Source organism: Bombyx mori, chromosome 12 (assembly GCF_030269925.1).
Source record: "Bombyx mori chromosome 12, ASM3026992v2".
Classification (NCBI taxonomy): Eukaryota; Metazoa; Arthropoda; class Insecta; order Lepidoptera; family Bombycidae; genus Bombyx; species Bombyx mori.
The window spans coordinates 9,463,514-9,477,859 of NC_085118.1; the positions used below are offsets into that span (position 1 = coordinate 9,463,514).

The following is a 14,346-nucleotide window of genomic DNA, read 5'->3' on the forward strand; positions in this document are numbered from 1 at the left end:
GCTCAAACCGGGCCGATTACTGCTTAGCGGCAGAAATAGGCAGGGTGGTAATACCTACCTAAATGGGCTCACAAAACACCCTACTACTTATTCGTACCAGTAATTACGCAAATGATATTGTTTGCGTTTACGTAGTCATATTATTATGTATATAATTTAGCTAGTTTGAAGTTGCTGAAGCACTATTCTATGCCGATTTTGCATTTAATTTAGGTGTAAGTGAAATAACTAAATCTAGACTGCACCACTGCACCTCTAATCATACGGCGCATAATTTGAGTGCTATTTCCAATCATTTGAAAACCAAAACAGTTTTTTTCTTCCTATAAATGGAAAAATACTTTTTCGAAAAATACTAACAAAAGTTTCTTTTAAATCTAACGGTGAACTCCCAAAAGATTATGTTGCAGAAAGTTTGCCCCGGGGGTATCATGTTGTGGCCGAATAATTTATAGCTTTTACCCTTACCAGAAACCCAAGCCACTATCATACAAAATTCCATAAAATCCTTTTATGACCATGTCTTTTATTAATTTCGTCGATATTGCTTACCGCCCGCAAACAAACGTCTCATAATTTTCTCTATTGAAAAATATATTGGAACATAAAATCAATATTATCAATCAATTTTTCAAAGCAGTCTGTGTACTTATTGAATATGTTGGGAACTCCGTTTGAACTGCTATTCTTCTTTTGGTTGGCCGTTTGGTTTGATTGCTGGGATACCACATCTTAAACAGAACATCGTTCGAGCGGAAGTCAGCTTGACAGCAGTTGTCAGAAGTAACTTTTTTAAACCATTTTGGTGTTGCCATCAAATTGAACCACTGAATGCTAATAATGCTTAATTTCTATTTCAAACCTTTCCGCTACGTGTCTTTTAAACTTGCTACACGTTTTCCTTGGTAAACATTTAAGCGCTTTGGTAATGCCAAACAAGGTTGTTGGGAAAATATGTGTTCTTTATTCTCTCTTACAATGGCTCTGAGCCTTATAATTCTGTCAATAAAAATGCTAATCGATTTTGTGAACAACTAATAGAAAACCTATTTTTGTTTTTTTAGGCATCGTGAACCATTTTCTTAGAACGTAGCTCGAGATCTCTTACAATATGTATTCTCACATCCCTGTTTACTGGAACACATCTCAACATAAAATTACATTTCAAATACAATTACTCTCCTAGTCTAAATAATGTGTAGTTGCGTGGAACATGTAACGTGATATCAACACAGTTAAATTTACTTTAACTTCAATTATAGATACTTCAGTAGCGAACATCTTCTATCGATACTGAAGTACTTACCTATAATTTTAATAATGTCCGGAAGGTAATTAATGCGTCGCATCCAGCTGCTTCAATTTGGAAACTTATCAAATACTAATAAAATACATTGTCAATACGAACCGCTAAACAATGTACTAAACCGAAATTAACGTTGAATTACCTCACATCTCATGAAAACTTCATATACTACTTAAACGAATTTAATATTTCAAAGCCATTGGTAGTCAATCGATACAAAAGCGGTATTCGAAGGCCGAATCAATACAAACGTATGTAAGCACGTTACCTGTTCGCTGTATAAATAAGCAAAATATTGAGGGCGACTGTAAGCCAAATCTAAAGTTCGTCATTTCTCAACATTTCAAACAATACCAATCCTTTACTACGAGTATAAGGCACAAATCGAACTACACCGTATTCGTACAACTATTTTAACTGTCGTTAATATAAATTTATTACACCATAATTGAGCGTCGTTTCGAGTTGGGATATTTTATTACGTATTGCTTTCTCGAATTTTTATTGCTGTTTAATGTTCGGTGACCACGAATGATTTAAAATTAATGTTTTGACTATAATAGCACAAACAATTTCAAGAAAACAACGTAATATTACCAGTCGTTAAAAGCAAGTTCAATTTGTACAAAAACTAATTGTTTCTGAGCAATACTCGTAAGGCTCGAAGAAGATTTGCAATTCATTTTTTTTGTGATAAAAAAAAACCAAGCCATGAGCTAATATGCTGAGACATACCATAAAATTTTATAGCTCAACCACATGTCCTTTTTTGATGCTGAGTATAATGACTGCGACGTAGTAAAATTTATTTTTGAACGGAATATGGTTTTTTTTACTTCGATGAAATATATTTTATTGCAAACAAAAATACTATACTATAGTTTTATGTATTTTTGCAATAAGTGTAAGTGAAAATCTTTTAATTTATAAAAAATCCTGTGGTTATTGTAATTGAATTTCTGGTTTCTACTTTATAAGTTGTACTTCACTAAAAGTAAGAACTACACTTATGTGATTTAATTAAAACATATTTTACGATTTAATAACGCGGTTTTTAAGCGGCTTAATATTGCGTAAAAGTAGTTTTAATTACGTCTAAGACTCGCGAACACCGAAGAAAAAACTTATGTAACTTATCATTAATATCTACTGAGTTGCGTGGACTGAAGTATTTCTAGTAACTTATAGACTCGTACTAAGGTAAAGTAGAGCGACGCGAGACAGTGTAAGTGGCCCAGTTAGGCCTTTTGTTCTATCTAAACAGTTGTTTCTGTCAACGCCGACTTTTCCAGCGTAAGCTCCATGTGATAAAGAAGTTTAAAAACAATAGCTACAATGCTTTTCATTTATTTCTATAAAAGCTATTTATAATATACAAAATATTTTATTATCGAAAGTGGATATCCGGATAATTATCCGGATTTAGAAGTACTATCAAAAGTAAGTATTTTTATTAAAAAACACAAATTTCCTTAACACGATATTGAAGTTATTAACTTTTCCTCGGCTCATTAATTTGAAGAATGATGAAGATTAAAATTTACGAAAGTCATAATTAGATTCTGTCCTGTCTTGAGTGGCATGATATTCTTAATAAATTAAGGGCTCGGATCAATTTATCTTGTCGATAACGTTGTACCCTCAGTGAATTACGTCAGATGTTATTCATTAGTAGGTAGTTTGATAATAAAGACATTTATGAAATAAGAAATACTCTTATTGTAATGATTATATTGACCAATTCGAATTAATTAAATCCGTCTTTTCCCCAACGTTAGACTATATTTCTCTCGGACTGTAGCTTAACACACATCGACCCACATCCGAAAACATACGCTATTCGTAAAAACTATTATCTTCCCATACATATCTGGAAAAGGTTACGGTATTTTTATTATTCAATATTCCATCGAGACATAGCTTTTAGGTACAGGATTAATATTGGATAAAGCCCTGTATCCTTAGTGCGTTTTCCCAATCATTGACTTTATGTAGGAAATGTGTGTGGAAAAATGATAAAGTTTTATGAATTTGTTATAATTTTACAATCACAAGCATTAGCTATGAAAATCTCTTAAAAGAGAACATTATAGTCCACATTGTTATCTTCCATTTAGTTTATGGGATCATAATAATAATAGTTTTAAAAAGTCTTCATGATTTTTCAGGCTTTCATTATCCTATGCGCCCGGTGCATTCATATCAAGCGACGCAACTGTGCCGGTATTCGAATGTCGCAAGCAGGTACCAATTTTTCTAATGGAATACGTATCTAACAAATGCTTACAATTGACTTCCACGGTGAAGGACCAAATAACCAAAAGTAACAAACCAAACCACCAAGTAACCAAAAGTAAAAAAAAGTAACCAAATTTAACTCGCAAGATCTTAGGAAGTTCGTATTAGTAGGTACCACGATGCTAATTATTTATGTCGCAACACACTCATGCACTCCGACTTGAAGAATGGAACAACCGTAATACAATACAATCCAGACTTAGAACTCGCGTCTGAAACATCTACCCAATTAAAATAACTTAATTTGAAAGGAGTGTAGCATTTATTCCTCTGTATATCGTTGCGATTTTTACAACAATTCGGAGGCGGGGGACATTCAACATTCCTTTTTTTCCTACCTATGCTGATAGCCTTGAGAGGCTATATCAGCGTTACCCTAGCGCGTAGGTGGGCTCAAACCAGAGGTGTTGCTAACACTGGCCGTAGAAAGAGCAGTGCTTCCATGAATCTACAAGCGGATCAGAAACGCGACCTACTGAGAAGATTTGGAGAGAAACTCAGTGGACTGTATCTATGGGTTAATTTACTCGCCGAGCTCTTCGTCGGAAACGACGGGTTCGGCGAGGACGGTGACCGGACAACATTCCAGTGCCCATTGACTTCACTTACAAGCTAGGCACTAGCTCCTTTGTTTGTAAGTTAAGAAAATTCGAAATAATAATTATAATTTATATCAAAGATGCACATTTTCACGTAACAATATTGTCATCGAAAAAAATATGCTAAAATTACAAGTAAATATATTTCCCAAAAACCATTATCAATATCGTATTTAACTTAGTACGATGGTACCAGAAATGAATGTTGTTTTGCGGTACATGTATAACTTATCGAATGTGTTACGTTTGCGGCAGGTTGGTGTATGTTGAATCACGTGCCAAATGGTACAAGCGTAGTGGCTGCCGTACACAAATGTATGTGTTAACATGTCACGGAAGTCGAGTCCGGCCGAGCGACGATAATCCCCTTAGTGACTAACGAACTGGCCAGCTACTCGGCAGATGACTAGCTATTGCACTTTGGACTATTTTTAAACTTCACTACACCAATATAAATATATTTGTATATTTATAAAGCGTTTTTAGTACACATTAATACATTTATTTACAGCGATTAAGGCCTCGCGAAATGTTCAGTGTTCACGTACGATTGCCAAGAAGACAATTTTACGGATCGTAGCACTGCGAAAATTTGCAGTAACATAGATTTGTATGTAGGCAAACATTTGCGGCTCAATTAGTGAATGTGTATTAATTTTTATTATGGTATATCATACACGCCCGAAAATGGTCAGCAGAGTCCGTCAACACTTACAACGCGAATGCCTACGTTCACCATGAGGCTACCCTCAACGATCGTCTGGTGTAGTGGTAAGTGACATGGTCACTACACAAGGGGGTCGCGGGTTCGAATCCCGCCAAGGGAAGATATTTGTATGATAAATATAAATGTCTTTTCCAGGTTTATGGATGTATATTAAATATATGTACGTGTATAATAAAAATCTTACATTTATTTCCGTTATCTGGTACCTGTAACACAAGTTCTTTACGAACTTAGCACGGGACCAGTTAACGTGGCGTGATTGTTATTAAATATTTATTATTATTTATTATTATTATTATTACCCTTCAAATCGTATGACTGCTTAGACAGTCAGGATAGTACTTACCCATGCGGGCTCTCAATGCGCCGTACCACGATTAATGAAGCATATTCTTTACGTTTGTAAACTTCGCTGGTTAGATTTTATTCCCGCATCGTGGAAGTCGATCATAAATATATGTCAAGTACGTAGTATCTAAAAACAACAGATTCCTGCTTGCGGAATATGAACACCGGCATAGTGAGGTTGCTTGATACGAATACACCGGACGTCTTATCTTTCAGACAGCGACGACTTCATGTCCGTTATCGTTTTTGCCACGTACCATCCGGCTGTGGAATAACTGCAATGACGTTTCCTGAGCACTATGACATAAATTTCTTCAAATGAGATTTATGGCAATCTTCGGCGTAATATCATGATTCATACCTTGCCTACACCGGCTTAGATACGGCCATGGCATTACGAGGTTCACGAATGATAATGCCCTCTCACCATCGAGGCGGGCCATATTCTAATACAATGAAAAATAGATAACAAATAAAAAAATCACTAGTAGTAAATGAAAAGTTTTATTTGAAATAATTTGCATTAATGCGATGCATTCGAGAGAACCGTACCAAAATCGGAACATAGCAGTTGCTTTCGAGAAAATTTTGAAGAACTAATAACAAAATTCATAGATTTAGATAGTACAGTAAATGCTAGGTTCGCGGGGTATACGTTGCGTAAATATGCCGCGAATACTGAAATCGTTAATATGGAAAAGCGCGTTTACAAAGGATATTCGGTTGGATTTTTTTTTTTTATTGCTTAGATGGGTGGACGAGCTCACAGCCCACCTACATATTGGAATCCTTGTTAACAATGTATATGTACCGATGTGCTGATTAGATCCGTGAATAAAGAAATCTGTAACCGCGAACATGGGAATTGGGTGGCATTTTTTTAATCCGCGATCCCAATTTACATAGAGTTATGCGGTATTGCAATCTGAAACTGACCAATATCGGTCTACCCTAGATGACAAAACTTAATGTTTTTTTTTTATCTTTAATATTATTTATGATAGTAGTGTGACTGATTAATAAAGATCAAAGATATAATTTAATACTATAATAGTTTTTAAAGAAACATATTTTAAAAGTAACTTAAAATATCTAAAAAAGTATCTATCTACTTACTCCTAACTTAAAGTACTACTACTACTACTACTACTAACTTAAAGTATCTACCTACTTATTCGGTTAAGTACCGTATTTCATATTTTATCGTTTAAGCGAATCAAATGTACCTGTGTCAATAATGTTTAATCCAAAAACGAGCGCGAGTTTTTAACTTTACAATTTTCGAAGTGTCAATATTATTTCGACTAATTTAACGAGTCTGTCAAGCATTAAGTAAACAGTATTCGAAAACGTAACTCTATAAATAAATCGAGCCGATAAATGTAGGCTGTTAATAATTGTTATTATACAAGAGCACGAGAGTAACACATAGGTGAACTCGATCTAACGTAGGAAAATGTATTTGGGTCTAATAATCTAAACTTTATTCGGGAATTGCAAAATAATGTTTATTTAAAACATTTAAAACCACTAGCAAGTCCGACAAAAACGTCGGTTGTAAACGACAATGACGAATTACATTGCTAACAGGCGGTGAACAATTAGAATGTACCTACGAACATAAATACCTAGCATAATTATATCAATACCATGTCTATTTCTGAAGCAGACACGCGTTCCCTTTTTGAAAGGTTGGACAGCCGTTATAGACAATTGAGATTTAGACATGAGGTTTCAAAGTGGGTGGGGATTTTGCTTTGTGATGGCGAATGGCTCCGGTGCGGGCTCACAAGTCGCCCACCAGTAAAATATCTAGTCCAGCCATAAGTTCTGTTACAAATGAAAATACTTTTTTTAATGAAGTAATGTAATATTATTAAAATTTATACCTATATATTTATTAAAGTTACAGCAAAAAATTAAAATATGTTCTATTCGAAATGGCCACCTTTGGCTTTTATACAGGCCTTTAATCTGTTTGGCCACGAATTTATGGATTTATGCACTATTTCCAAGGGAAATTTTGCCATTGCTTGCTCCAAAGATTTTTTAAGAGACTCAATATCGCCGTGTCGTTTAGAGCAGGACATGTCCTCTAAAACTGACTTTAATACGAAATCTAAAGGGTTGAGGTCTGGGCTAGTCTGGGCTAGGGTCAGTCTTCAGCTCTTATAAAGTTCGGAACATTGGTTTCAAGCCAGGCTTGGGTAGTTCGTGGCTTGTGACCAGATGCAGAGTCCTGCTGGAAAGCCCACGGTATATTTTTAAAAAGCGTACTACTGAGAGGTTTCACAATGATCCAAAATTGTATCTTGATACACTTTGGCTGAAGTTTTCACTCCTTTTTCACAAGAATGTAGTTCTATGACTCCTTGATAAGACACGCCCCACCAACCCATCACTGACGCAGGATGATGACCACGTTGTACCTTTCGGACCACTTGAGCAGCTTCTTTGGAACTGTGAGCGTACACTTTATCGGTAAAAAGGATATTTCTGTACCTTTCACCTGCATATCGCGACAGAAGGCATTTTGATCGATCCACTCTCTTTAATTGTAAAGATTGATTTAGGGCATGTTCTGTATATCGACGATAAGCACCGAGCTTCAGGTCTTGTTTTATAATACGTGACAGAGTCCTAGCGGGAATCTTCATTTCTCGCAAAAAGATTTTTGCCTCCTAATGGGGTTTCGACGAATTCTGACTTTAACAGCATTAACAACCTTTGTAGTTCTAACAGCAGACGAAGTGTTGTTGTATTTGTTGATAATATATACGAATATACGACTGATACCAAGCTTTTGAAGTGTCTGGAATTTGACCGATGGCTCCACACCCACTTTGTGCAAGGCGATCACTGCAATCCTATTTTCTTTATCAACCCATTCCATATTGTAATAATAATTAAATAATGAACAGGAAAAAATATGTAAAGTGGCGAAAAATCTAAAGAAGTTTTTAAAATAATATACGTATTCCAAATTGAAAGTAATTAAAAAGTTGAAAATAAAAAAGATTTGATTGATGCTTAGTGCTCATCTACTAATTTAGTCCTTACCCTGTATACATCCGTATGGTACAATGCTAATAACTGCAAATTTCACTTACAAGCCTTTCGTACCTACAGTTTACGTAAAATCGATTCCCAGTTTCGAATTCAGTGGACAGTTTTCAAGAAGACGATTGTAGCCAATAAACGTAGGTACATGACCGTGCATTCACAACTTCAGAACGTCCCAATAAAACTCCATGAAATATGCATCGGGTTACGTAGCTTGGACGTTTGTTCAATAACTTATCAAATTAGCGTGCTTCGATTTTGGCATATACTATAATAGTATGTTTCGAAACACAATTTTCCAGTTGAAATTCACTCCATTTCGAACGGAATTGATTGTGTGAACTTTGCTACGATTCCACGCATATTACGAGTTTCGTGTTCAGCTGTTGATTATTTAGGTAAGTACATACAAAACTAATCAAAATAGCAAAGGCAAGCGAGCCAAACCAACAATTTTGAAGTGATCTCTCATAAAATAGATGGAAGAATCTAGAACAAATGTTTCATTTATATCAACAAACGTAGCACAAGCGAAACCTTGTCCCGGTAACCCTTGTTAAGGTTTGCAAAGGTCAGGCGGCAATCATTCTTCATGAAATAACTATAAGTAGATCAGAAAAGTCAGTTTTGTATGTCGAGAGCGAGTTCCAAATAGACGGGAGAAAATCTCAGAAGGATAACAAACAATACCAGACAAGAAAGCGTTCATATGAACCATACGCCTCTTACAGTCAACGATATATTTAGAAATTATTTAGTTTCAGGTAATATGCATGGGCTTAAATTTTGTCCAGGACTTGAGCCTTCTAACACTCTATGAACGTAAGTATTTAAAAAAACCGCATTTAACTGGATTTTTGAAAGCAAAACGCGCTAAGGCATAACTGAAGAAGCACTCAGTACAAATAAAGTTAGATTCCGAAATTATATACATTGCTAGTTTGATTTGATCATAAAATGTTATACAGTATTATTTCCGTTATTGTAGATGGCGGCCTTGAACACGGTACTTACTTAGCTACGTATTGAGTGAGATAAATTGGTACCTGCCACAGGATTTGATCCCTGACAACTTACATTACTCTTGGTTAGTAACAACAGGGTTCACCGCATTCTATATTAAGCATAACAATTTGATGTTGCACAAAAGCTATTGATTGATTGAGCAATTTTTATTATCTCAAACAAATGAGGATGTATCAGAAGTATGCATTTTTATTTATATATTAGGTTAAATCTAAGAATCAATCGCCCAATAGGTGTCGAGACATCTAGTACGTGTTTTCAAATGACATTTACGATCAAGAAACAACATTGTGTAAAATAAAACCCAAAAATTACATAAATTCGGATACTTACTGGTATGATTATAAAATGTAGGTACTCTGAACAACCATCCATGCTCTACCATTCTACCTATTTATGCCACAAGCATTCATGTTTTCCGGTTCGAAGGGTCCAAGGTCATTTTAAAACACAATTTGACACCTAAACATCATTAGTATCATAGTAAGTGGTGACATTCACATTGTTGTCTCTATACGCTACTGTAGTCGCTTACCTACTCAGTAACCGCTTGATACCAGGTGGGTCGTGTTTTCATCTCACATAGAATAACAACAAAATTATATAATTATAATGTTTCAACATAATACTTCAAGGTAACTAGCGACGATTTTCATGTTTCTAGTGGTCCCTCAGTAGTCGAAATCCGACTATAATCATTGATTAAAACTATAAGTTAGACTATCATTATGGTTTTATCGTTAAAGACTTTATTTCTGTAATTACAGATTTCTCCAAGAGTACGCTATAGAAAAAATAAATAAATAATATATTCTCAATTTGTCCACAGATATTGACAATAAACAAAACAATATGTTATATATGCGTGTGTGTGTCAAATACATGATAGTGTGTGTAATGTTTCCTATATTGATTTAATGTATTTTTAATGCATAATTTAAAGAAAATATTAGCATTCTGCACTCCTTTTCTATATTCTCTTTAAGTTTGGGAAGTTTCATACTCCTCCGTCCGCGCAATTTCGAATTGCAAAAACGATGACGAACTCGATGATTACTTAATACTGAAAAGGCAACGTTAAAGTTTGCGATCCATTAATAAAGCAACAGAAAGAGATAAAATCGTTTGTTTTTATTTCGAACTAGCTGACCCGGCAGACTTTGTAGTGCCTCAATCGATAAATAAAAGGCCTAAGCTTTTGTATAGAATAAACTTAAAACAAACAAAAGGAATCCGTCCGACGGGGGACACGTGAAAGGGAAAACAAATTTGTTATTTTTTTAATTCTGAGCATTTTCGTATTTATCTACCTTTTAAACCTTCTCTGGACTTCCACAAATAATTTAAGACCAAAATTAGCCAAATCGGTCCAGGCGTTCTCGAGTTTTAGCGAGACTAACAAACAGCAATTCTTATATATATATATATATATATATATGTATATAGATACAACCTTTGATTTATAGTCGAAGTGATCGTTTGTACAAATTGACAAGGAGAACACAACGCCACTGCAACAGTGCAGAGCTTCCAATTAGCAGTCGCTGCCTCGAAGGCATTACAGTTCAGTTGCTATACGACGTTTACTACGTGGCACGGCTATTAATGCAGAAATCACTCGATTGCAATGCTTGTTACCGAAGAGACGAAATATTTGAAACAGATTCTCAATTAAAAAAAAAGTTTTTTTTTTCTTTTTAGTAATACAACATAAATGAAGAATTCGCAAACCACATTATTCCAAAAGATATGTTCAAATATATATAGAATTGTCCCTATAACCACTAATAAGACTAGTTGAGCCGAGAGATCGTTATCTATCTAGAAAGGTGAACATATCTTTTTTTAATTAAATTATACAAAAAGATTCCTAAAAATATTGCAGCGGATACAAACTAATGGTTTAAATAATTGTGTTCGAACGCAAGCGTTACACATAAATATATTTAATTTATTTACTTGTTCCCGCCTCCTATACCTTATTTCTGACAAAGCTTGTTTTTCGCTTTTTACTCTTACTTTTAAAGCAGTCGGGTTAATGTTACATTGATTCATTAGCTAGCTAACATAACATAGCTAGCATAGCTATTAGCTATTTGATAAGTTTGATGGATTGTAATAAAGTATTGTTCATGATGAGATTAACGGGAAGTAATTGGAAGTATTTCGTATCTTGAAAGACTATAAATATTTAGTGTATACCTACAATAATTAATAGATCAAAAAAAGCCAACACCGTCGTTTACCGAATTGAATAAATTTAAATTATCCGAAGGAATTTTTTGCTGAAAGGGACCAATGATCTTTGTTATTGTCGACCTTAAAGATTAACAAAACAAGTAACAACGCATTCATCAAGCCATGAATGGGGCTGCCGTATAAAATACTGGGCAGGGCGGGACCTTTATTATTCACGTATTACTAATTAAACAGTCTATTGTACCTTATTTTAAACAAAAAAGTACATACACAAATGAATTTTAATTTCAAATTTGTACAGTTTTATCATACACTAAGTTCGAGATGTATGAGAGCTTACGTTTAAGCAAGACAATCACCACGGTGAACCGTAATATATTTTAAGTTTATAAAATATAAATGTAACAATGTTTATCACTAAATGGAAAAAATCCTAACACGGATTACACATGCGGAATACGAACCTAACAAATAAATGTTCACGATTGACTTCCACGGTGAAAGAATAACATCGTGTAAAATAAATATCAAACACGATAAATTGTAATTTGCGTAACTACTGGCGGTAGAACGTCTTGTGAGTCCGCACGGTTAGGTACCACCGCCCTGCCTATTTCTGCCGTGAAGCAGTAATGCGTTTCGGTTGAAGGGTGGGGCAGCCGTTATACTGTAAAACAAGTGAGACCTTAGAACTCATGTCTCGAGGTGGGTGGCGCCATTTACGTTATAGATGTCTATGGGCTCCGGTAATCACTTAACACGAGGTGTTCCGTGAGCTGGTCCATCTATCTAAGCAACAACAAAACATACTCTCACATATATTATTAATTTTCTACTCAATCCTCGTATTCTTAAGCACCTACTCGTGATTTCGCATGGATGAATCTATGTAGTCCGTAAAGCTACCTAGTAATAAGTACATATGTATAAACATAATCATCAATAATATTTAAAGACATCAAAGTCACAAATAAGCTACTGAAATAATATTTACTTAGTCTTTTGATCCTCAGGCAACTTCGAGGAATGTCAAAGAAAAATATGTATCGACCTAAAAAAAAAGGTATTGCCCTATTAATTATTTTGTCGAATCTCATAAAGCATTTGGGGATTATAAAATTGTAAGTTAACTCAAAATATGTATATTCTATGGAATAAAATCCCTTTGAAGTTCTTTTACCGCGTGTAAAACAAAAAATATGCCTTAGGATTTTCTTTTGTGAAAAATGTAAATTCTTTTTCTGAAGATACTTATGACATTAATTATGTTGAAGATAATTAATTACAACCAGTAATACTATTATACAAAATTGGTAAAATGCTACGACTTTAGCATTGGGGATGTCATATATTGCCAACAGTTTAATGTAAGTTTTATGGTGTAGTATAGTTGAAGGAATTTCATTTGAATAGTCTCAGAACCTACTTTTAGTACGAGTAAGTAAAATTTTACATTCTTAATTTAATTTGTGAACCTTATCCTCTTACCTCAGTGAGTGTCGCACTTTTAATGGGACACCCTAACATCGCTTTCGTTGAAGTTAAATTAATTTTGTTCACAACTCAATTTCACTATAAACACAAATAAACCACACGTGAGTACTGAAACAGAAAAAAATCACTATCAAAAAAAATTAAACAATGAACTCAGTTGACGATGTTGCACAGTATCGGAAATGAAACACAGAGACGACAATCCTTGCGCGCGGTGCTTCGATACTGAATTTTCTTCCTCCCGCCCAAACGTTCCGAGCTTACCCGAAGTTTCCCGATCGCGCCCGACTCTCCCCCGATTCAGGGAACCCACTCGATGAAGTGGTAAGTTTTTACGACTACCCATTGGCGAGCGTGGTCGGGAGCGATATAAAAGGATTCTTTGACACCTGTTCCCGATTATTTTCTTTTACTTTCGCTTCTTCACAATGTAGCTTTATGAAGTATTGGTTGAGTACATTGCACTGAGAAAACTGTACAAAATAATCAATATTCTAAGAAATTGTATTTAAAAATCGCAGTTCTTTGTCACTGAAAAATTCAGATTTCTATTAAATTGTTAATATTAATTGTAACTCGAATTGACTTGTGTTCGGTCATAAAATTAAAATACAAAAGTTAACAAATCCACTACCTACTAAATTAATTTAATATTTAAAACTAAAAGGAAGTCAGTACTTTAATGATAAACCAGGTCAAGACCTTTAAGCGTGACGATTGTCATTACGTCATTACGAGTACAAATAAGCGTTGTAGTACAAGGGTACAAAACCTCTAAAAATATACTTAGAAAACCTGTGTTACTTTACTTTAGCTGTTACAAAATTGAGATTTTGACCACATGTATCAAGGTCGGTGTTGGCATTCATGTTGTGATGTCTACGGGTTCCAGTAACCACCTAACATCAGGTGCGCCGTGAGTTCATTCATCAGTCCACGTAATAAGAAGAAACGGTATGATTTTAAAACATCAATAAAGTTTATCCAGTAACTCGAAAAATGGTATCCAATAGAGCCGATTCACTGAATATACTTAAGTTAAAACCTCTATAAAACAACATATTAATTGAAGGGGACATTGTGAATCCGCGCTACCTGCAATGGAAAGTACACTCATGTGAAAAGTACTTAGTGCGCATATTGCATCTGAAACTGCAATAAAATCGGGATCAACTGTTATGACTCCACTTGTGAAGTATAACAATGGTATTAAAATGTTCCGGGTTATATCTGCAGTCCGTAGTTGCTACCTGTACACACAGAAGCTTAACTTTTAAATTTTAATG

General features: G+C 34.7%; 1 protein-coding gene across 1 annotated transcript in view; it reads right to left on the reverse strand.

Moving 5' to 3' along the window:
• The window catches only part of LOC101742788 (uncharacterized), a 33,302-nt gene extending 19,491 nt beyond the window's left edge, over positions 1–13,811 (reverse strand). The window contains exon 1 of the mRNA XM_038014492.2: positions 13,055–13,811. The gene's annotated coding sequence lies outside the window, so the exon portion shown is untranslated. The remainder of the gene's footprint in view (positions 1–13,054) is intronic.
• Between the last annotated feature and the right edge of the window lie 535 nt (positions 13,812–14,346).